This window comes from Harpia harpyja, chromosome 11 (genome assembly GCF_026419915.1).
Source record: "Harpia harpyja isolate bHarHar1 chromosome 11, bHarHar1 primary haplotype, whole genome shotgun sequence".
NCBI classification, from domain to species: domain Eukaryota; kingdom Metazoa; phylum Chordata; class Aves; order Accipitriformes; family Accipitridae; genus Harpia; species Harpia harpyja.
The window spans coordinates 42,249,279-42,274,372 of record NC_068950.1 but is presented as its reverse complement, the minus strand read 5'-3'; the positions used below and the strand labels follow the sequence as shown (position 1 = coordinate 42,274,372).

At 41.8% G+C, this 25,094-nt stretch overlaps 1 protein-coding gene and 2 long non-coding RNA genes across 8 annotated transcripts in view; 1 reads left to right on the top strand and 2 right to left on the bottom strand.

The window, feature by feature from the left end:
- Window positions 1–25,094, bottom strand: part of NFIA (nuclear factor I A) — a 360,756-nt gene that overhangs the window by 323,658 nt on the left and 12,004 nt on the right. The window lies entirely within an intron of this gene.
- On the bottom strand, window positions 18,040–19,029 carry LOC128148350 (uncharacterized). The gene is made up of 2 exons (XR_008237266.1): window positions 18,924–19,029; window positions 18,040–18,656 (listed from the first exon to the last, which is right to left on the bottom strand). It is a non-coding gene; the product is annotated as an uncharacterized LOC128148350 (long non-coding RNA).
- LOC128148349 (uncharacterized) lies at window positions 19,161–21,440 on the top strand. The gene is made up of 3 exons (XR_008237265.1): window positions 19,161–19,221; window positions 20,281–20,451; window positions 20,853–21,440. It is a non-coding gene; the product is annotated as an uncharacterized LOC128148349 (long non-coding RNA).

The following is a 25,094-nucleotide window of genomic DNA, read 5'->3' as shown; positions in this document are numbered from 1 at the left end:
GCCAAATACCGCCTATATATATCTTTAAACATCTGAGCCTTTGAATTGCAGGGCTATGTAGTGATGAATAAATGCCTACTTGGACATAGAACAAAGATATTTGACTAGCTGAATAGGCAGCATTTGAATTGTACAGAACATACAGATACTCTGCTAAATGAATGGCTGTTCACTCGCTTGATCAATAGAAAAAAATTGCTCCTTCTCTTTCTGAGCACACAGTATTTGCAGTAAGGAGGACATGTATATAAAACCAAAAATCTATTTCACAAGCACTTGAGCAGACTTGTGAAAATAGAACCAGTACATCATTTTGCTGATGAAATCTTAAGTAGTGATTCAGACAGAAATCATCACTAGTCCTGCAGACATTCGGGATCCGCACTCATCCTGAAGTGTGCAGGCTGGTAAAGCACGATTCCAAGCCTGACCTACTTTTGTCCCTACCTCGTTCCATCAGACCTAAATCCTGGTCCTGTATTCAGTCTGGAAAACTGTTGTGAATACAAATGATTCCAGGCATTGCTAGTAGACTCAGAAGGAGACCGAGTTACGTATTTACTTGAACCCAGCACTTGGGAAATTCAGGGACTTTGAGGTCATGTGAAATTGTTCTTCTAGCAAAATCAATGCACTTTTTGTGTAAATCAGCTTTGGAACAGCTTCAGATTTCCGTGGAGGATCACCCTCCACTCAAAGAGATGGTAAAACTCAGCACAAAAATTAGTATCTGAAACTTTCCCAAACTTTGCTAAAATAGAAATGAAAGGCCATATTCTTAGCTAGCGTAAGCTGGTGCAGATCAGCTATATAACAATTACCATGTAGATCAGCAAGGCTTGCATTTATTTAGCTGGCTGACCCACCTCTCCTATTGATCATTGCAGCTGAAATCATCACGATATAGTTTTGTCTGACATAAAAAGAGAACAAATGAAATGTCAACAACTTTAAACGCAACAAAACGACAGATCATTATTCAGTTTGGTTTCAGAGCACTTCTAACAAATCTCTGAGCTGTGAATGTCATGGGATTTGAACATTGTTTCAGCTTTGCATTTCTGCTCTAGCACGAGGAAGACTTCCTTTGGATAGTGTGGGGAATTCTTTTCTATCAGTGCCCTTGGTCCTAATGTCACTTATGGATGAGACAGCTGAGCCAGTGCCAAAGCAGGATTGATTGAAGATGTACCCTTGTGAAGTGGTAGGGGTGCCTAAACTTCTACTTCTTTAGATGTCTGACTCAAACTAGTCTAATTTGGGTACCCAGTAATGTACTCTGCCAGGTGGATGTTTGCTGTATCATTTTCATTAGGGACAGACTTTTATGAGAGTTTGTTACCTGATACCAACTGCAACAAAAACATGCAAAGCTCAGCCTGAGCAAATGAGAGGGAAAGCAGGGAATGCTGGTTGTGCATGGAGCAAGGCGCTTGACTTCATTTCTGTTCAAGTTAGGATTTGGTAGGCAATGTCTAATTAATGAGGACCTGCAAAGAGTGCAGTTGCTGTCTTGTAACAGAGAAAGGACTTTTTCATTTCAGTCCACTGGTAAAAATGCCAAAATTGGAACCCTTGCAATTTGAATTTCTGTCACGTGACTGAAGTTTTGGTAAGTTTAGGAACTCACACATTGGACTGTGTTTCACTGCTTTCATCCTTCACCAGTTCTGTCCTCCTTCAGCTATCATGAACAGAAATACAGGGGGTAAAGACATAATCAGGGAAGACAGAGGAGAGAGATGGTGGTTCAGATTTGCTGAGCAGCCTCAGATGTACCAATGCAGAATTGAAAGAGCGGGCCTGCTGTGCAGATGCAGCCATAAAAAAAAAGACAATGAGTGAAAACACTAATGCACTACACTTGTACGAAACGTTGGCCCACAAACATTATTAATCCCAGGTAAATGGAAGAGGGTTGGAAGCAGTGAGTGACTTGCTCAGAGTAGCTGTGGGCAGTAAAGCAGAGGACTGTACCACGTACCAGAGGCGGTGTAGGAAGTCAGAGCTGGGGCTAGACCCTGGGTACTCTAATTCTCACCCTCCTTGTCTAACTGCTGTGCAGCGCTGAGTCTTTCATCTTAAAATGTCCTCAATTGTCTTGAAAGTGCAATCTGATAACAATGCCATGGAAACTTCGGACCCATATGGGGTCATCGCATAAAACCCCACATAATAAAGGAGATATTTATGTCCTTTCAGTACAAAGAAAGTTAATAATCACCATTAGAAACACCATGAAACTAGAGCACACAAAGCACAGTTAGCTCCACTTGGAGTGTAAATTGCATAGTACTCCAAGATGAACGCATGTTGTATTCTTTTCATGGTTATATTTAAATCTGTGTTTTCTTTAATTTAAATCTGCTCTATAAAGATCTCAGCAATTTGAAACAAAAGTATCCTTTAAAAAAAGAAAAAAAATGACATGATAGCATCCTTCATGCCAGGCTGGCCCTGTTGTGATTTTACATTGAGGGTGCATTTTAATTGATGAAATGTGCTACACAGCACAACTTGAAAAAGTAACAACCTTTAGTTACCATTTGGAAATGTGATGGAGGTGCCAGAAGTTAAACTCTTAGGACTAAATGAAATAACAGAAGCTCCCTATCCTTTCTTGAAGACGCTCATTAGTTTTCACTTTCTCACATTCTGTTTGCCATGGATTTCATCCAAGAATGACGGATGTAGAGTTATTAAGCAAGTGATAGTTTCAAAACTCCAAGTGTCAGTGCTCAGTGTGGAAGCTCAGTTACCTTGCAGAGGACAAGAGGCTTAAGTACCAGTACCCCGGAGCTGGCATCGGCACAGAAGGAATGATCACATGGAAAGGTACTGTCAGAACAGCCTGAGAGACGCAAGTCAGTTATAGGAACGGACAAATAAACAAACAAGGAATATTGGAGGAATAATCTGGCATTTGAATGCTTCAGCACACACAGGAAACCAGAAAAAAAGAGAAAGAAAAAAAAGAGGAAGGACTATTAATACGCAGAAGGCAATAAATAAGTACCTTTTCTTAAATTCAGTCCAGGGCTGTGATGCAGGGATATCTCAAATACTATAAGGCCTCTTTGAGGGAGGAGGCAAATCAGTAATGTTTGTGATTATGGGCTTGGAAGAGAAATCTGCATGTACAGGTCACTCTTTTCACTCCCGTGGGCCTGCTGACCAGTCATGGTCCATGGGACACGTTCCATGGGCAGGGTACAAAAGGTTCCACTAAATGAACCTGCTGGAGAACACAGAGGGCAAAGCAGTACCTCAAAGCCTGGCCTTCTCCAACTGGGAAACAGAAAAGCAAAAAGTCTGTGTGATCTCTCCCCATTTTACCTTCCAAGTGACACCTCTGCCATAACTCCCTCCTTTTCCAAAGATTTATCCATCCCCAGCCCTGGATGGACATTTCATCTGGCCCTGTTCGCTTGTATTTCCTGCCACATGCTGACTCTCTAAACGAGTCAAGCCCATGTGTCAAGCTAGACCCAACCCAATTCTGTTTGCTTTTTTTTATTGCTTTTCCCACTTGACGATTTTGCTCACAAACTAAAGCGGAAACAAAAAATAACACTGGAAAAAGCTGGTTATGTAGGTTTTTTTCTGTCCTAGATGCAGTAAAAACCTAACAGGGGTCTGAGTGAAAAGCCCGTTGAGCAGTTTCTTATTTGATTTCCAGGCTCGAGTGACTTGATGTGTGCCATCTTGAATCAGACCCTGCAGCTCTGGAAGTCTACCTAGTCCTGGCTGGCAGCTTGTTTCATATTCCACACCTGGAAGCCAACAGGGTCATACCTTGAACCAAAGTCTGAACTCTCCTTCTGCAAGTGTTTCTGTTTAAATGGCAAGATTCAGCCTTATTTGTAAAGATTTGATTTTACTTTTGAGTTGACTTAGAGACTTATTGTTAACGTCCAGCCTGGCAGTAGTTTAGACTGGCAGAAACCTTTCAGAGCAGCAGCTCTTACTAGGTTTCTGTTGTTGTCAGCTATAGAAAGGCTTGCAAGAATTTGGCTACATGCAAGCTGAGCCTGTTTTTCTGTTTGTTTCAGCCAAACAGCTCGATTTTAAATCTCTGTCCACAGCACTGATACACCATTTCTTTCATCTCCTTTTAATTTTGTTTTATGCAAAAAAGTTGCACGGGAATTTCTTATATTCAAGCGCCCCTTTCAGCTTCCTTTTCCAAGACAGCTAAAGTGGTGAAAATCTATTTTTGCAACATTGCCTTCTGAGGAATGAGTTTGGGGCACCATAATTCAAGGGATGATATAGATTAATTTGAGATATGTCAGGGGAAAACAAGAAGAATGATTGGAGTGGTAGATAACATGACCTGGTTAGAGGTGGGAGAAGGATTTATTTCTTTCCTCTCTATAGCTTCCTTTTTTCATATTTGCAGGCCTTTCCACTGTTTCCTGTAGAACACGTCTTTTTGAGGTCCTAGTACCCAATGTGGATGAGAAGCAATGGGAGCTGCAAGGCGAGACTTTGGGGTTTGAACATCCTCTGTGAAGCACTGAAATAGGTTGTCTCGAGAGGTCACAGATTATTCATCACTGGAGGTCTTGACAACATCAGAAAGCTGACCATGCTTTTGGATAGCTGAATGTACTACGTGACCTCTCAGGCTTTTTTCCAGCAAAATTAATGGCAAATCCAGAGGAATTTTTTCCCCCTGAAGCTAGAATCCTATGACATTTGCTGCCAGGCTGAGTAGAGGACCCTTTCAGAGGTCTTTTCTGGAGGAAAAAAAAAAATGATTTAAGCCTATTCAATGGTGTCTTGCACATGAGTTAGTAGCTAGTCCCTATTCCCACTCCCTGGAGATTTGAAAGCCCTGTTGCAGCACAGACTATGATCTGGCAGTTCTCAGCCTTGGCTTTTGTTGCGGCTTTCCCACTCCCTCTGATCCTGTCTTCTTGATCTGCTCTTTTAGGCACCCATTGCTAGGCCTTTTCTCTTTTTTGGATTCATGCCTGCATCTCAAACTCATCACTATCCTTTCCCATGGGTTTACTGTCAAATCCTTTGTGTACACAGTCATCTTTCATTGAGGACTTCATACTGTCTCAATTTGCCTCGTGCTCTCTAGCATATTTTGGGCAGCCCTGACAGTATTCTCCAAATACATATTTTGCTGGAAGTCCACACATTTATTCTTTACTGGTTTTAGTCTCCCTGTAAGCTTAATTAGAAATGTAATTAGATGGTGGCTGCTATTCCTTGGGAGCTCCCAAGCATGCACTAATTTATAGCCCACCATTACTCAGTACGAGTCATAGAAAAATCCATTTGCTGTAACAGCTGTTGCAGGGCATGGATGGGAAACAAGGTGGCAGGCCATTTCTAGAAAGGTCCAGAAGAAAATGAGTGTGATTGAACTGTCTGAATGTAATAGAGTGCCTTCAGAAATGGATGAGAGCTGATTTATCTCTGCTCTACCAATTATACCATTATAATTCTTGCCAGTAAGAATTTTTAACATACGGTTTGCTGATGGGTTCATGAAAACAGAGCTGGTCTGGACCCTGATAAATCCCGTGTGAGATGCTCTGTCCAAAAGCAGGCTTGTTCCTGGCAGAGGTTTGTCTAGCATATTCTTTAGCATGCTCTGCTACAGCATCCTGGGCATGTCCTAAGGAGTTTTTTTTCTGAATGAAAGACAAGACAGCAAGGTCTGGAACAAGAACAGGAGCAGCAATAATATCCTATTGAGAGTCAAAGTATTTGAGAACTTCCAGTAGCACATTCCTGATAGTCGTAAGAGTTGTTGCAGAGTAGTAAGAGTGGGTCTGCACCAGAGTTATGAAAACAGACATGGAAGAGAGAATTTCTGTCCCAAACAGCTTACAGAAATGATAAGCAAGTTTTGTATCCATTTCAGCTTAAGGTTTTTTCAGGCTTCATGATTTGATTTTATTCAACCCAAATCAGTTTGTCCATCTTTAATATTATTCAGGATTACAGGAAGGAAATGCTTTACAATGGCAGATTTTATTGAAAATTGGCTAAACGTGGGCTGCAGAGTAATGCACTGCTCTTCCCTGGTCCATGATAGGATCATGTCTGCCAGTTTAGTATGATTCTGGGCTAACACTGATACCTTCAGACTGCACATAGATGCAGATTCAGTTCTAATTCTATCGGCATGCCCAACTTCTATAGATGAAACTTGACATCCCATGGTTAGCATTAAGATAATATACATTTCGAAACAGCCCACTAACATCTTCACTACCAGTATTATTTCCACTGTACAGGTGAGACAGAGGGGATAGAAGGATCTCTTTCAACTTTTGTTGAAATACATGGAAAAACTCAGACTGACTTCATAAGAAGTTACAACAAGTTCCAAGGCTGCACGTCAACGTTTTTCTGAGTTGTCCTGACTCTGCACAGGGGCCCCTACATCATGTTACATTCCTTCACAGAAAAAAGGATGTGGGAATTTTTTACCTTTCCAGAGACAGCTCTCTTTGAAAACCACATTTATTTTCTCTGTAAGTGCCGGAAAGAAATGGATGTGAAAAGCTCAACAGTCAACTCTAAACTGTCTTTTATGCTGGCATCATTTTTTGAAGGGGGGAGGAATGGAGTGTGCATGCACATGCACTCGCAGCTAAGGTCTTAATTCTATCTCCAGATGCTGTGCATAATCTAGAGGTTTATCTTAATGAATTATTTCTGTTATTACTGCAGGCAAAGTGAGATTTAATTTGATGTGTGATATATCCCTGGATTAACTACCCTTTGGTTTTATTTGCTCCATAATGGTGAATTTTTGTTTATAGACCCATTTTCTAATTACATCCCTGAGCTCAGAAGGGCTACAGCAATGCTGCTCCATCCTATAGGAAATCAGAATCCAATTCCCTTCTCCCAGTCCTGTTGTCAGCTGTGGCTAAAACAGAAGCTGCACAATATGATGTTCACCATTTTGTCTTGCTTAATAGCAGCTTTACAGGACAAAGTACATTGAATCGAGAGACTCTCCTTGGCTGAAAAGACTGTGATTACCACTTGAGAGGCATATGCAAAGTGGCAGAGAAGCTTCACCTTGAAAAATGACAACAATGCGTCTTTCAACGAGTGCCAGGAACAATCAGTTGAATCCTTTATGATACCAACACGCTGGAAGTGTCACAACACCACAGAGGCTCCAAGGGTGGTACAGGGAGCTGTGGGGCATGGGAGCACGTGGAACAGAGGTTCATTATTTCCTTATTTACCAGCTGACCTCTACTGGGTGGGAAGCCAAGCCTTCACCCCTTGCTGAAAGATGCAGTACAGGCTGGTGGTCATGGCACTGGGGCACTCTTCTCCCTTCCTACCCCATCCAGCCCAGTCCCAACCCCTCCCCTCATCTCATACCCAGGAGGTCTAGGACCAACATACCTGCACTGGCTCATATTCACAACATCTCTTTAGCACTTTCTTGCAATATCCCTAATTATCAGAAGAGAAAGAGAAGCCTGCCCCAAATCCAGCTCATCCACTTCCCTGGTGCTGGTGTGGCAAAGCTGTGGGGGTACCCCATCCCTGGTACAAGGGGGGAGAGCGGCAGAGGCACAGAGGGCTGAGATCCCACTGCAGCTCCGTAGAGAGCAGGACACGACGCTGCGGTTATAGAAGCTGTGACAGCACCCGTACCTAATCGCCTGGTAACATATGGTATTGCATGCACGCAGAATCGTGTTTCATTGCAATCACAGTGATCTTAATTAGTACTACTTATAACAACAGAAGTCAGTGTAAGTACTGCGAAAAGTAAGTGGAAGCAAACAAATCCATCTGGGTATTAGTATGCCCCTTGGAAAGGGTGAGGGTTTTTTTGACTTTTGACTTAAAGCAGCATTGCTTCATCATATGCTCCAGCTTGACCCTTCATTCGTAAGCACACACTCAGCTTGCTGGGAGCATGGACTGATCTCCTCCCTCCTGGGTGCCCCATGCTGGAGCAGCAGAGCTTTGCTCCTGCCGGAGCCCTGCGTGATGGAACGTTTCACGCGTGGCCTGGAGTGGGGACCTCCAGGGGACAAGGCAGTAACCATGAAGTTCAAACAGAAGGTCATGCTTTTCAGGGAGGGAGGTGCTGGGTTCAATCCCTATTCAGAGAGAGTCATGCTAAAAAAATGCATATTTTCTATGTATACATCACACTGAAGACAATATGTTTTTTTTTACTGGCAGACAAGAATGTTTGTGGCCATTGAACTGCACAGAGCCAAAGCCTCCAGTTTGTAAAAAGTGCCTGCAGATTTACGTTACACAACATGTATTTGTAATTGCTCCTGATGTGTCAGTTCTCATACACTTCCATTAAAAGTTTATGTCCACTTTTTTTTTTTTCCCAGCTAATAAAATTAAATGTTGGAAAGGCAAAGTGAAAAAATAAAATATGTCAGTCTTGGTTGGACCAGTACAAGATGGGATATTCAGAGCTGACACCAACGCTGTCTTCAAAATCACCTACTGTTCAGAGAGCAGTGTACTAAAACTCAGCTTCCTGCCTTTTCCCAGTTAAAACCAAACCTGTAGTGTTGTTTTACTGCCTTGGGAGTGTGAATTTCAAACGGCCCTTAAGGGTGGAAAGTGATTTAAAAATATTTTTCTAAGAAACCCCAAAACACAAGCAGCATTTTTATGAGTAAAAATCTAGGAGTATGCGTCAACATTTGCAAACATATCTGAAGGATGCAAGGAACATAAATCCTAGGACTTTAAAGTTGTCATGAGGCCAAATTCTTGTTTCCTTTACCCATAAGAGTAGTGTTGCTCAAGTCAACGGCTCGAAACAGTTTCTGTAAATAAAACGAGTAAGACTTCGCCTGAAGTCTACAGAAAATAATATGAACAATCTTTCTTCCCCCCCAGGAGGAGAAGCCAAGCATTCCTTGGCTTGACCTGTCCCCACACAGCCCGTGGGGCAGGATCCACTGCGCCCGCTGCCCCGAGTACCGGGTGCCCTCATCCTGACTCTCCATGCGGCTCCCGTCTCCCCTGCATCACATTGGTGCTGCAGGGTTTGTGGCCGTTCCCAGCCGCCCGGCTCTGTGCGCCGGCACGCCGTGTCCAGGGCTCTGCCCCTTCCCAGTTGCTTTGCTGGATGAGGGAGGCAGCACTGGGATCCTTCGCCTATTCCTGCTCCGGGGCTTAAGTGGAGTGAAGAGGACCATGGACCAGAGGGGAGGGGAGCAGCAGGACGGAGGCTTAGCACACTTTGCCTTTCTCTGCACGTTCGAGTTCGGACTGGGGACAGTCAAGCCCTTCCAGCATTGGCTTTGATTTTTAAGGCCAGAAAGGACCATTATGATAATTCCGTTTGACCTCATCTACTGCTAAAAGGGACCGAGTAACTAATAACATGCTCAAGAAATTAAACAGAGCTTGCACAGGTTTTAAAAGCTACCATAGAGAATTTATGCTGATAATTATAGCCCTGCTACAAATTTCTGGAGAAAAAATGTTTGGTTTTGGTTTTTTTTTTCCATTCTAGAGTACTTTTTTTTTTGCAAGAAGTGGATGCTAGGTCTGCTACTCGCCTTCTACTGTAGCAGGTCATTCACTGATCCTTTTCTCTATGCTAATAAGGTATAATAAATTTAACACCACTAAAGAAACTATAAAGACTTGAAGACCATTATTACAGATTTTGTATGTGCAGTGAAAGGCAAACTGTTTGCAGCTATTATTGATCGGGAAAGGCTAAGTTAATGTAATTGCAGAACATAAAAGGAGGAAATATAATAAAAAAATAAAATTAATATACCAGTCAAAGAATCTGAACTCAAAAAGCCAATAAAAGGCATGTAATAAAGCACTCCAGAGAAATGAAACTCTGTCACAGTGAATATCAAGCTGTTTACCGAAAAGTGCAAATATCAACTAAGGCATTCCTCACCGCTCAGACATTTAGTTAAGTCTTGTCTACGCTCGCTGTTCTACGAAATCAGTCACTGCAGCTAAAACCACGTTTCACTGATTGCAAAGTGTCAGCAAGGTCTTCACCTGCCCTGCTGTGGAAGCACATCTTTGAAGTCTTACTCTGGGATGCAGAGTAAGGAAACGGGAAGAAGTTTGTCCAGAAGGAAAATGCTGGTGTCATCAGCCTATGGACAGAACAGCTAAAAATGGAAAGTTTCTCGGGGAGCTGGGGTCCAGTTACACAGTGATACAAGATGTCCTACAATAAAGTGCCCATTTAAACAGTACCCTGTTGTGAGAACAGTGGCATTATCGATTTCAAAAATCATGCGTCAGACCCCACAAAAATCATGACATTGACTAGAGAATCAGGAGACTGAACAGAAGCAATTAAATATACACCCTTCATATTTGTTATATGACTTTTTTAGACTTTCTAGGGTTCGGATTTTCAAGATTTGCTCTGTCTCCATGAAGACTTGGATTGTATTTTATTTTGTGCCAAAGCTCAGATTAGTGACATGTTCAACCTTAGGCAGTTCTTGCCTTTGAGGAGTAAAGTCTGTTACAATGAGTACTTGCTTGCAGCACGGGCAGAACCAGAGGTTTGTGGCAAATCAGCTAAAAGCAAGAAAATGCTCTTACTCCTCAAGATGTGCAGATGAATGAACTTCAGCAACTGATAAATTTGAATCTATATTTTAGCTTACAGGTTTTGTTAAATATTATATGAAGGGAAACAACGGTTTTCCCTATTTTCCATAATGCCATTTCTCCCTAAATCCTTGGGCAGGCTGAATTTCAGCAACTGTTCTGGGGGATGGTCTGGCCTCCAGAGTAGGCTGGAGGTGTACGCCTTATTAGCAATAAAAAAGGAAAGCAAAGTCCCTGCTAAATGTGCACTTACATTTTCTTCATGTACAACAGGATTTTCTTAGCACTTTCAATCCAGAGTGGGAAGTAAGAATATCCTTTTAATGTGTCCATCCAAAAGAAGTAAAATATAGGTCTTCCATAGACTATATATTTAAAAAAAAGAAATGGTGCTTTTAAAATGGGATGTCCAATATCTGGTGACTAATGGATGACAAAGAGGTTGCAGGGTACTTTATTAAATGTCTCTAGAGACAAAGAAGTCGATTGCTACTCACCAAGTTGATTTACAATGATAAAGATTTCTATTTGTAGGAACCGCTCTGACTTCAGTCACCTCCTCTTGCAGCTCAGGGCACATAGAGATAGAAAGCTTTGCTTTTTCAAGAGGAAAGAATTTTTCTCTGAGCTAGGACTGACTGTATTTTTCTGGTTATCATGACAATCCTATCAGACTAATGGGCTGACAGCCCCAGAACAGCTCTGCTATCTAGGAAGGGAATGATGTGACCTCGAAGAATCGTTATGTCATATTTGGTAGGAGCTTCATTGTTTTATTGGTACCATTCCCTGTGCTCAAACCACTCAAAAATGAAATAAAATGCTTCTCTGCATTTATCAGTTGTGAGAGGGAAGAATGTACAATTTCACCTGGATTGCTGCCAACGGAGGAGAGCAATGAGGCTGGGACAGAGACTGGGGACTGCAAAGGAAACACTCTGGAGTCACTGGCAAGGTGTCCTCAGAAGCCTGGGTCAGTGACCAGAGCGTGTCAGTGTAGGAGATCAGAAGCCCCAGGTAGCCCAAGCAGAAATAATTTCTTGTTTCTGCGACACTACTTGTTCTACTTGAGTTTTGCTTTCTCTTAGAATCACGGAATGATGGAATGGTTTGGGTTGGAAGGGACTTTAAAGATCATCTAGTTCCAACCCCCCTGCCATGGGCAGGGACACCTTCCGCTAGACCAGGTTGCTCAAGGCCCCATCCAACCTGCCACTCTTCTTCATAGTTTTTGGTGGCATAACCTACTTTACAGCGGTGATACTCAGCCTGTGTTTAGGACACAAGCTCCCGTCTGTTCTGCTCTGTCCTGAACTCTCTTTTAAGTGGAGTGCCCCACTTTTACTGCATCAAGACACGTTGTCCTGTGTCCAGAGTTCAGGCAAGAAACACTGTAAGTGAATCTTCTGCTTCCCTAAACCTGATATTATTACCACTGTGATTCTGGAGAGAGATTGGGAGTATATTGAAGATAAATTTGTAATAATCAAGGTCAGAAATAGAACAACAACAGATAAAAGAGACCAGAAACACAGTTGCTGATATGCAAAGCCCTGTTGTTCCACTGCCTCGTGGTGTGCTAACAGCTAAGATTGCAGAGCAATGTATTTGCTGATGCAATACCGAAGGTGGACAAAACAACTGTACTTGGGGAAGGCTAAATAAAGAGGAATTGCAGCTTCAAAGAAAAGTACTTGCAACATGAAACTTGTGATGGGCTTGTGAGGGTATCAGTGTGACAGAAGCCCTGGGGTTTCCTACAGGATGCCCATTGATACGAATAGCAAGGTCACGATGGATCTCAAGGATCCATCAATCACTGGAGCACAGACTGCAGGCACGGCATAGCTGGAGTGACGCAGTCACTTCCATAGCGCTGGCTGAGCTGGGCTGCTTGGGCTCTCATGCCTTTAAATGAAAGCACATTACTACAGAAGGAGCTCGGAAATGTTCTAGCATGACAAAGGTGTGTTATAACTCATCACACCACGTCTTGCATATGCTTCTTCCTACAAAGCCACAGAAATTTGTGAAGTAGCTGACTCATCACTTCTTTGCCCTAAAGATGGCTAGCAGTTTAACAAGAGGAGATATTTTAAGGCTGTCTTTTTATAGGATGAAGGTATCAATTCTCTGTCTTTCCATGGATAATCCTGTTACGGCATAACGTGATTTTAGGATAGTCCATTTCAAAGGACAATCTTTTCAGCCTTGTCTGACTGAAGTCTCTAAGTCTTACCTAACTCCCCTCATGCAAAGAAAATGGGAAAATCTCAACTTTCTATTACAACTATTGAGCTGCATTTCAGAGAATTTCACCAATACATTGTGCAGCATCTATATAATTTACTGACATTCTCAGTTTAACTCAATTATGCAAATATACTGATAGGGTCACTACCTAAAGAAGCTTACAGCCTGCCACATTTGCATATTGCTGTAACACGAATCAGTGTACACCAGCCAGAGGTGGACCTGCTCACACCACTGTATCTGCTGCTCTTCCCGCTGGTTTTACCTTCACAGCATCCTTACAGAGCGATAATGTGTTACCTCTGATGTTTTAAATACGGGTAAAGTGAGGAATAAATAGACTAAATGAGTTCCCCAGAGTTGCTGTGAAAAGCAAGAACTGAACTCACATGAACCAGAGCAGTGGTAAATAAATCGCTGTCTCCCCAGTTTGCACTCCTTCATTTTCACCAAAAATTCCCAAGGTAGGTGTTTATTGAAGAGAAGGTTTTACACTTCTAACTTCCTAGCTGGTCCCCAAGCATTCATTTTTGGCTTTCTGTATGGAACACTAACACACTAACAATGAATATTTCACTTTATGCCAAAATTAACTAAGGTCTTACAGGTCAATGGGGTTCTCCAAAAGCAGACTGTCATTTCCACTTGCTTTGCTTTCTGGAAATAAAAGCTTGGCTCTTTAAATCCAGAGTAGTCCAGTTCTTTCCTCAGGAAGAGGAAATACTTCTGCAACTGATACTGAAATTCAGTGATGTTATTTATATTTATTGCAACAACATTTAGGAGCCTGAGGAATGGACCAGAAGCCTACTGTGATAGGTGCTGTACAAATACAGTACAAAGAATAGTCCCTGACATTAGTAATGCTGGGCAGGGAGAAAAGGGGGTGTGCAGCACTGAAACATTGCAAAATTCAAGAATGAGTTTATTTTCACATATTAAAGGGTAAAGAGCTGCAATAGAAACGCTGTTTTTAAATTACACTAGGGTATCTCAATACTGACAACTCCCTGCTCTTTCTCACCTTCATCTTTCAAAACACACTTCTTGCTTGCTTACAAAGCATTTTCCCCACCCTGAAAAAAACCTCAATTATTTTCTTCCATCTCTGTGAACAAACGGTTCACTGTAGATTCTGCACTCCAGCAAGGTCAAAATCTATGTGTGCAAATGATTTTAAATCAATGATAACATATTCATGTCCTGTCTGGGGAATATCACTGGTATTTTCTGGAATAAAGCAGGAAGTGAATTTTTCTACTTCAGTTTATGTTTCAAACTATTCCCTTCTATTTAGATGTTCCTTCAATGGAGAGACAGCTCATTTCCGTAAGAAACTGTATCCACCCACCGAATGTTATTTCTCACTGTACATAAGTAATAGGAGATTTCCTACTTTTTGCCCACTTCTACCCCATGGATTTAATATGTAAACTGGGAACATGCAGAATATATTGCTTGGCACAAGTCAGCGAAGTTTCACCTGTGAGAACACAGTATGAATTCAACCTTTGGCTGCTTGTACTAAACCACAGGGAGAATCTACACTTAGGTGATGTAAAGTTCATAGATTAGACACAAACCCACAAAACCAAACCCACAGAGCAGCGTTTAGGCTTGCTGAGCTCATCAACCCTCTGACTCCATCTTGCTTAAGTCGTCACAGAAGGAGAGCGCCTTGTCCCAGGGCAAACACAAAGGGAGCACAGTGTTCTCCTCTTGTTACGAGGGGCTCCCAGTACTTAGGGGAGGATGCTGAAGAACAAATCCCTTATCAAAAGACTGAATGGGAGAGGAAAATATGATCTATTTCATGAAGAAGGCGGAGAAAAAGTGATTGATGCTCTGGAAGTGAGTGTGTGGTGCATCAGAAGAACATACTCATTCTCACATTTTACAGTTAAACTTCCTTTTGCATTCCAGAGTTATATTTAAACATTAATTTAAACTTCATGCACAAAGCACCTGATATTCCTTGCTATCCTCTGCAATGAATCCCCAGGATTCATTTCCATAACCTCAGCGTATCACTGATCTCAGCGTCACAACAGGTGAGCAAAATTTATACCACGGTTTGCCCTTTCAATTTCACACATTTCTGTGTGAACCTTGAGAGGTGGGAGGAGAATTATTTCTGGTTCATATGTGATTTCAATTTTCTTCTCTTTTTTTTTGGTCCATGGATTAGTTTCTGTGGATCAGTTTAGGTTCCAGATGATCCAGATCTTAAGCCATTATTTTCTCTTTATCACAGGTCAACTCTTATCTTACTTCATTTTAAACGTGAGGCGAGCTCTATTACTCTGAACACGGAAACACAGCTCCAAAAAACCTCTGCTAGGAGCGGAGTGACAGCCAAAGTTCTGATTAACTTCACCTCTTCTGCGGGCTTCTGCAACAAACGCAAATGGCTGTGAAATCTTTTCCAGCAGGGTAATGGAGGGAGGAAAAGAGCTGGCTGTAAGTTTGAGAATTATTATTCCTATAAACCCATTTGCACACCTATCACTTGGGACAAGTGAAGGGCCAAAGACATGCCAAGCAATTACACAGCTACATAGGTCCGTGCACAAGATATTCCGCATCACGTTGGCTGTAATTTATGCTCACTACGTTGGCACTAGCTCCACCTGTGTCAGATGGCAGCAGAGAAAACAACTTTTCTGGGAGACTAAATCCATCTCAACTGTGGCCAAGCCATGTCCTTGTTTTGGAAAGTCTGATCGGGAACAGCAGCACCTTTCAATTTGAAGTGGAAAAAAGGTTTACAAAACTCAGACTCCTTAGTCGCTGATTTTCACCTCACTCCCTGCACTCCCAAGCAGCATCAAGATGCTCAGGGCCTGTTGGTGACACCAACGTAACTGGCCACAGCTTCCCGGGGATTTATGAGATAATGTTTAGTCCTAGTTCTGACTTTAGCCAGCAATTTGTGTTCTGATGAGAAGTGATTTCTAAACAGGTTTATATTTTCCCTCGCTATTCATTTGAGTTGAGAGAAACCAGATGAATCTCTTTCCTAGTTCAGCTACAAAGAAGAACCATCTTGCTCAAATCACTGAAGTTCATGATAGGAAGGATCTTGGCCAAGTGGGAAGAGAAGTCAAGATCATCATTCATCTTTTACAGTGTGTTTGCAGATGCTTAAGGGTCTACAAAAGGGTTGATGTGGTGATGGAGTGAGTCTCGGCCTTGTACAGGCTAGTGTTCAATATAGAACAAATCCATTAACCCCTTTTTCTCTATTGGTAAACTGAAGACTGCCATTCCCTGCCAAGCAGAAGTGGCCCACTTCATTATTTTTCCCAATATATTTTGCAGTCTTCATTCAGTTTTATAGAGACCCACAGCCCATTGTTGCCATAAAACAGACCACAGAAAAGGACACAGCAAGACAGATGGACCTGGTCTGAAGGATTCCTGAAATCTGGAAAATGCAACACTGACAACTAGATAGGTAAGGATTTGTTGGAACACCTTGATTTTGACCAAGGATTTGTTTTTAACAATAAGAAGAGAAATACAGTTAGCTTAGTGTGAAATGTGTGTTGACTTGGCTCACCAGAAGCCAAGAGACCAAGTCAGAAGTGCTAAAGGTGTCTCCTTGAGAAGCATGTCTGTCCAGCTGCAGTGAATGCGTGCCATCCGTCCACAGCATTAAAAGATCCAAGGGATTTTAAAGAGTATTGCTAAGCTCCTAAAGACTTACCTATTATTCTATTAACTGTTCACGGGCAGGACAGAAAAGCCCCCTCACTTTAACTGCAATATGTCTGAAGACTGTAACTCTTGTGCAAACATTTCAATCTTGGACTTTTAGAGCTGTGCCCTTGAAAATCGAGTCTCCTGTTGGATGAGGCTGCACAGACTTAGAGTAGCATGAACAAGGCTATTCTAAAAATTAGTTATTGTAACCACATCGTCCCACAGGACTAGTTTGGCACGGCACTTAGCTGCTTTCTGCTATTTGCTTGCCCCAAGAGGACAGACAGTTCAGAATTGCATCTCCCTCTCCCAGTAATACCATGTTTTGTGCTGCTGCTTCTGCTTTGCCATGTATCTGCCAAATGCTGCAGGTGCTGAAAAACAAAGGTGAAAGCACCCATATGGTGCTTTCGGATCACAAAACTGACTCACAGAATCAAAAGCCCAAAAGGACCTGTTTTTTTCGCCTCATAGGAAAACCTAACAGGGAATCTATGGAGTTACATCCAAGTGCCAAGGCCTATGAAAGGATTTATTGTGAATGTCTTTTACAAGATTCCTTCCTTGCTGGAGATAGGTCCTTTGGGATTCCCCCTCATGATATTGCTAATCCCATCTATTCAAAATTTATGATGTACATTCCCTAGAATACCAAGATGACTTTAAAAACACAGTGTAGATTGGAGGTTTTGCTAGTTTTATTGTAATTTTCTTTTTAAGATTTCAGAACACAGGCATTTACTGTACTCACAGGCTTCCTTTTGCAAACATGAGAGCTGGAAACTCACTTTAATTTGTATGTGACATTGTGTTCAGTGCAAATGTTTACTAATGTTCTTGTACAGATCTGGGGTCCGGGGCTTTTACTGGAATCAGTCATGCCAAGACTCTGGATCAGATGGTAAAAGTAATTTTATGTAAGGTGTGCGTGCGTGCAAGTGTGTGTGTTCACACGCATGTTTTTTATCTGCCTGCTCCTTCAGTCATTGGTTTAGGATTTAAAATTAGTTTGAAAATATTTTTTCCTTTCCACACACAAGAAAAGTAACTGTAAATATAGTTTCTCTCATGTTTTAAAATCTTTATAGTCATCTTCCTCTGTGTTTGTGAACTCCAAGTACCTGGAAAGTAACTCTGGAGCTACTCTGCCGTTCCCTGCTGCATATAGGTAGGAGGAAGAGACAAGGATGTAGCCTAGCTGCCCAAAATGTCCTGCCCTGGGAATAAATAGCTTTATTTCATATGTGCCAGTTCCCTAGCCTCTGACATCCTTACTATTTACAGCGATAATAGACATAGGGCTTCCAAACACATACCTGACTGAGGCAAAAATGACAGGTCAGTGAGAGGCAAACTTTCTCTTAGGCAATACTTTCACTTCAATGAAAAACACATACTGGGAGTTTCGTTTTAAAATATCATATTATGTTTTTCCCTACCCTTTTCCTGATTGAGTTTAATTTGATTTAGTGTAATTAAGAAAAAATCCCAAGCAACATACAAGTTACGTGATGCCTTCTTTATGTCAATTAGTGAAAAACAATTTTTTTTTATGACGTTACCTTCAAAAAACTACAAATGTATTTAAAAACTAGCATTTTTTTCCCCCTTTCTATTTGCCTTCTCCTTAAAAGAAAAACACTTTCTCTATGGAATATGGTCTCGTTTTAGCTTGAAAGCACAGATTTACATCTCATCTCTGAGTCTCCACGGTGCCTCCTGAGCACAGCAAGGACTAGTTCACAGGACAGTTCCAAAACAGCATTTTAGAAATATAAACCCAACCCCAACGCTTCTGATAAATAATGCATTCAATCCCTGGGAATATCAGGAAAGACAGAAAAACGATAGCACTAATAATAAAAACGAGAGCTGCCATTATTAAATAGAGGAGTTATACAAAGTGCACATTAACTGAAGCTCATTTAAACATGCTCTGGTTTAATTAGATTTAGTTTAGCCACCTAAAAAAATCCCAGCAGAACTTGTGGTGGGGCTTTCACTGCTGCTCCCTGCTGTGAGCCCACCTGTTTCTGCCAGCCTCGCTGTCCTGGCAGTCATAAAATCCCTGGGTCAGCTCCACGGGCTGGGGCAGGTCGCAGGGACAGGCTTCCAGACTGGCTCACCGCAATGTTTGGGGGAAAAAAAGTTTTTTGAGTGAAAACCTAGCTTTGCCCAAGATTTACCATGCTAAGAAAACGCAGAAACAAATACTGCTAAGCATCTAACTTTTTTTCATACAGCGGGCTTCCAGGCAGGGAACAGACCTGTCATTTCAAAGAGCTTTTCATACTCTGCAAAAAATCTATTTAAAAACCTACACTGTTTTAAGACAAACCCTCCCCCCCAATATAATAATCTTATATATTTAAAAAAAACCCTACACAGGTACAGCATATATCAGGAACAATGTCTCTGTGCTTTTGGCTGTATATTTGGATGCAGGAAAATTCTCCTCCTTGGAATAGTTTCCTTCCCAGGGAGTGCTCGGAGCCTGACCTGAATCCCAAGGAAGCAGTGTTCGCAGCAGGCACCTTTGGTAGCACGGACCGGGCAGGGAGGAGGCTCCCATGAGCCACAGGCGGGGAGTGACAGGGACTATTTCTATATAAACAAGCCCAGGATCAGCTGAAGTTGCTGTTCACTGGCAAATGAAAATAAAGAGACAATTCAGAATCAAAGGTGAGTCAAAGAAAAAATATGTCCAATAAGAGGAGGCAGCCCAGACAATCAGTCAGATGCCAAAACATGTGACAGACCCAGAGGCAACTCCAAAACAACCAAACCAACTGCCTGTGGAGTCTGCCAAGGAGCCAGATGCTCCTGCTTAAAAATATCTTCCGCTGCCTTGGCATCTGCATTTTCTGCCTGCCGTCAAAAGAGGAGGGAGAGGAAAACAGGAGAGCGGTGCGGGAGTAGGGGTGGGGGGGGGCAGCAACTAATAATATTTTTGCCATTTTAATTCTAAGTACTTTTGATTATTCATTTGCAGTTTGTCATCATGTCACCGGAGAGCAAAACAAAACCCCAGCCTGGTATAGGCTGGGAAGGGAAAAACAGGCAAAGCTCTCTATGCAGAAGGGAAAAAAACGTTGAGAAAGATCTAATAATTCCGCATTGCTGTGGGTGGCACATTCCTGTTAAGGTGATAAAAAGCTATAAGCTGCTGGAGTTGGCAGTTTACCACCCAAGAAAGCGTCCGTGTGCCCGGACTTAGATCCCTGGCTGTTGGCCGCGGGGCCCCGGGGATGGAGCCAGGCACGGGATGCTCCAGCTTGCACACACCCAGGGTGTCCCCGAGGTGCCCCAAGCTGTGCAGTGGGGACGAATGGGGAATGAATTGTGCTGAATGAAAGTATTGCTGCTATTAATCATAGCAGCAGGTTTTGGTTCACAGAGGCTGTGGCTGCTCAACAGAGGCTTAAAAGGCACTTTTGTAATATTAACTTCCTGAATGAAGATGCAGATTCTTTGTTACTTTAGTTGTTGATTAAACCCATTAAATAAAATATACATTCTAAAAACTTTAGATTATTCAATAGGAAAAGGTCAAAGAAAAGCACAGTCAAAAAGGAGACAATTTGTGCAATTTCTGTTACGGGAGGAACTGTAACGCAAAAAGTATTATCACGTTTCATTTGTATTGAAGGTCTTTATCTCTTGTATGAAAGTTTTCATAGGTGAATACACCCCTTCAGAAATTAAATTGCAAAACAGTTTTGTGTTTCTTGATTCTTTCAGTGGGAATCAGGAATCCCACGTGTGGTCTGTCCCTCTATCACCTAACTGATTGCGTGGCCTCGGTTTCTGTACACACAAAACATCCGTGCTTCTACATGTCGGATGCATCCCTCACCGCTCCATCCCAAGGATAGCTGCGCTTCCATAAAGCCAGCGCTGTTGGAGCAGCAGGTACTGAACAAGACTCAGAATACAACACTCTCTGTTGAAGAGTGATTTTGCCTGAAAAGAGTGTTTGTTTTTGTAAGATAGAAATCAGAACTTTATCTTTCTTCTGAGCTGCCCAGGTTGGGTTATCAGTCAGGAGGGTTTGGGACACTAAGTGCATCGGGGACTGCCTCGATTGATGTGCTTCAAAAGCAAGAAACTTGGTACTAAATGAGAGGCATATCAGAGACCATCACTGCCTTTTAGAAAGCAAACAGCGCTGAAGGTCAGGTCGAGCAGGGCTGGGGTAAAATTGCACCCCAATCCCAAGCTCTCATAAAGAACAGAAAGATCCTTTTGTGATGTTTCACTTATTTTCCCACTCGGATGCATGGTGAGGCTCGGCTCTATGGTGTTTGTTTCAGGGCAAAGTTTCACGACGGCTGGTCGCTGGCAGAGAGGGCAAGCTCTGGGCTCGCAGCTTCTCTCTCAGTCCCTCAAGCAATCTGGCACCCATGGGACTGCCACCAACTTTTCTGCACCGAAGGGTTGAACTCCTTGCTGAAAATCTGCGCTACACCTTGTAGGCTAAATTTTGCGTACAGAACTCATTTGCAGCGAAATGCAATCGCAGTAAATAAATAAGTAACGGGAGCCAAAACGGCAGCGTGGTGAATCGGCAAGCTTATTTCAAATAAATTGAAAGAACTTGCGGTGACGAACGTTTTGTGCGAGTCTGGTACTGAGATTGTAAGAATTTTGCATGTCTACATAAACTGACTGATAGCAAAGGAGTTTCTAGTCCCCCTCATGGCACACACAAATGTCTGTTAAAGACATAAATATTTAAAAACAACAGCTAGACTAAGAGGGTTAGCTTTCATTTCATCTAATTTGGCAAGCATTAGATACACCCACCAGAAATCATTTTATTTTGTGTAATTTAATAGCAGATCTATCGTAGCATCGCAGTTTCTGACATACCGAAACAAATCTATGTGGCCTTTTTTTAAGTTCAGAATTAATATAAGGCTGTATTTCAAATGTTAGATGGAAATCAATAAAGATTAAAACCTTTCTGTGTTATTCACTTGTTTGCATCCTCTGCTGCAAAGTTTATTTGCCTTCCTGAATGTAATACAGAGACTTTGATCCTTGTTCAAATATCTCTGATTTTTTACTTCCCTCATGTTTGATCTGGTTCTCAGGTGAGAAATATTGGCAAAAGTTGTTAGAATTACACCTGCCAATGGTAGCATACAGGCTAGCAACACAAAATTATATAAGCTGTACTATGCATGCCCTTTGGATTCCTACACATCAGAATAATATTCCCATAGAAATCCATCTGAGATTTTAATTTATTAAACCCTATCTCTCCCCCCCCATCCTTAAAGGAATAGATGAAGATAGGGAGAAATCAGTGAGATAACATCAAATAAACCAGGTTTAGAATGGTCATGGATGACCTTCACAATATGCGTTTTGCAATTTTGGGTGGATTAGAGGAAACTAATGACGGCTTTGAAATGAGCTTTTGGATAAAGCTTGGGAAACTCTAATCATTACAAATCCACTACTTAAGAGAACAATTCTGTGTAGCACACTGCAGCTTTAAAGCATACATGTCTTGTTTTCTTTCCTCCTCTCAACAAGCTTATTTTGTTTTCACTTATTCTAGTCTTCTTATAGGAGCCCAGTGACTGTTTTCATTTTCTGCCCTGCCTTTTAATTTAAGGGAGCCTATTGTTTTTTTTGCCATTGCATTGCCCTTACAGTGCCTTTTGCATTTAGTTTAGGACTCATAGAGTTAACAGGCTGGGGAAGAGAGAGAGTTAAAAGAAAAAACCACTTGCATTAAGCCTGAAGCCTGTCACCTTTTCTTGGCAATTACACTGCTAATGGCTGGGTCCCAAGCAAAGTGGCAAAGAATATCTCTTCTCACGTTCCCAACTCACAGTGCATTCCCAAATACCAGATGGTGTTTTTGGAATCCATTTCACTATGTTTGATATGACAATACTTTTGTATAATGTTAAATTATATATAACTATTTCAAATAGCCGATATCAGAACAGGGCAAGAAAAGGAATATTAGACGCAAGGAGGAAAGAGAGAAGCTGAAGACTGAAGGTTCTCATCTCCTCCTGTCGTATCTTGTGTCTCTCAGATTTTTTGTGTAATTTGAACAAAAGAGGAAATAAAAGTGGTTCAACAGACTAGCTCTCGCAGTGGTACTATACAGAAATGGTGTTGTTTCCTTCCCAGAATTTGGTGTACATCTTAGGATGCCTGCCAGCTCTACAGGAGGCAAGTGCAAGATCATAAATAGTGCAGAGGAAGCAGGCAAAAAGAAAAGAGGAAAAAAACCAGTCAAGAGTAAACAAGTCCCACCATTTTCTTTACAGAATTTTCCTTGAAATCCTGGGAAAAACAAGTCCCAGAAAATGCAGGAGGAGTAAATCGGTACATCTCCATTAACTTCAGGGGAACTATGCCAGTTGACAGGAGCTAAGCATTTGGCCCAAGATATTTAAGTTGAAGTAACTTGGATCTATGTCGTAAGTCATCTGTATGTCTTACTGAAGGTGAATCCAATCTCGCTTGCCCCAGATTAGCTCTTCCAGTTTTATGTGAACACTGATGGATTTACAGGAGTTGGAAAATATCCACTGGAATCAGGCCTGCAGATTTAGTTGCAGTACAATTCATCACGCCTGAACTGAAGAACAGAAGTAGCTTGGCCATTCCTCAGGAGACAACCAGGACCTCAGCTTTAGGAAGGACAAAGATTTTCCTTTTGTTGGACACACTACAAACGATTTCTTAAGAACAGGAAGAAAATGCACTACCGAGGGAAAAAAGTATTCAAGACAATCAGTGTCCTGTCAGTCTGCCAGTGATGCCACTTCCATTATCAGAATCCCATCGTTTAAACACTGGTTAATTTCATGATTTCTAAACTGAAATTTTTTACTTTAATGTAGCCAGAACTTTGTTTTCTTCCTTCTCTGTTGCAGCTCAAGGCACATTTTAACAACCAGCAAGCTTTCAGGATAAATGCTTACCAACAAAAACACTTCCCAAGCTTAACTGTAACATGAATATTGAAACTATAAGGACACAACATCTCAAGTAATTTGTCTAGTTCAGTTTTTTTCCTGCATATGCCGCAAACCTGTGGCGTACATAATCCAAATGAAGGTTTCGTTCATATGGCTATGCACGAGCAACTTACCACGTTAGTACTTACTTTTTACACAACAAAATACTGATTTTTCCCTCTTGATTACTTATACTGCCAGCATACAGTAAAGATATCAACCCCTAAAAGGATCATACAGATCCAGTGACTACTACATAATTAACAATAACTTGTAGTAATGCAATTTAAGAGTCTTTTTAATGGGCATAGATGGCAGAATGTATAGCCCATCTTTCTTTGTCATCCTAGAAAAGGGGCCCCATGCGGAGCTGCTGGTTGCTGAGTGATGCTTTGTAGTCTGTACCAGACAGTTGCACAGTACCAGCTGCATTGGCAGGTAGCCGAAGTGCAAAGAGATAGCTGCCAAGCTATGCTATACAAAGGAAGCAGTGCCAGAGAGAAAGGGACCTTTGCATGAAGTCACCTTTGACCCCGAAGCCAGCATGGATCCCATATTCATCAATTCCAGACAATTGCATCTTTCATTCCACCACAAACTATGATTAGAAAGGGCCCATTTGACAGTGATTGTTAGTTTACAGTTCCCAGAGATTGGATTATTTAATCTTTAGTTCTGTTGGCAGCAATATTTTCCCTAACCTTTTGTAATGGCATGCCAGTGATAATCTAACATATGTATATAGGGAGATATACACACACACACACACACACACAGAGGCACCTCCCTTCCCCACCAAAACCGGGTGAAGAGATAAAGATGCAAAGAAAAGGGAAAAGCCGCAGCACGCAAAATTCACGTTGTTTGGCAAACACCATGCTAACGTAAATTTTCAGAACTCAGTCTGGAAAGTGCAGTGCACTCTGTGTGCAGCAGTATCTCAACTTCTGGCCACAGACCTGACTTTCCTGTAGTTCTTTCCATTTGATAGGAAAGCTTTTGCTTTAGAGAATCGAGATATGGCAGAGGCATTATTTTCAGACAACTGCAGATTACTTTTTTTTTTTTTAAATTTCTATAAATATTGATTGCCTGTAGTACACGCAAAAAGAAGAGGAAATTAAACAGATTTTAAAGGCACTCATGAGAAAACCACCAATGACAAGCAAAAACACTATCTGAGGGGTGTGTGTGGGAGACAGTGCACAGAATAAAAACAGCAGGGAAGCGTCTAGGCCTGGTTCCTGCTACTGCTCTCCTGTGTGTCTAGCTTTGATATTGTAAGTCCTATCGAAATCAATGGCAGAGCTCACAAGGTGCATGTGTATGTCAGCACTTGCAAGTTTGGGATCTTAGTAAATGGGTCTTCAATAGCAAACTGGCCCCATATCCCCCCCCAAACATCACACAGGACTTCCTTGAGCAATAACGCAAGTTGCTGGCACAATCAACAAGTAGCTAAAGAACATAAGAAGTCTGAGAATATAACTCTCAGCAATGATTTTCCATAGTGTTCAGGAGAAAAAGGGGTAAAAACCCCACCAGAATCAAATAAAGAACTAA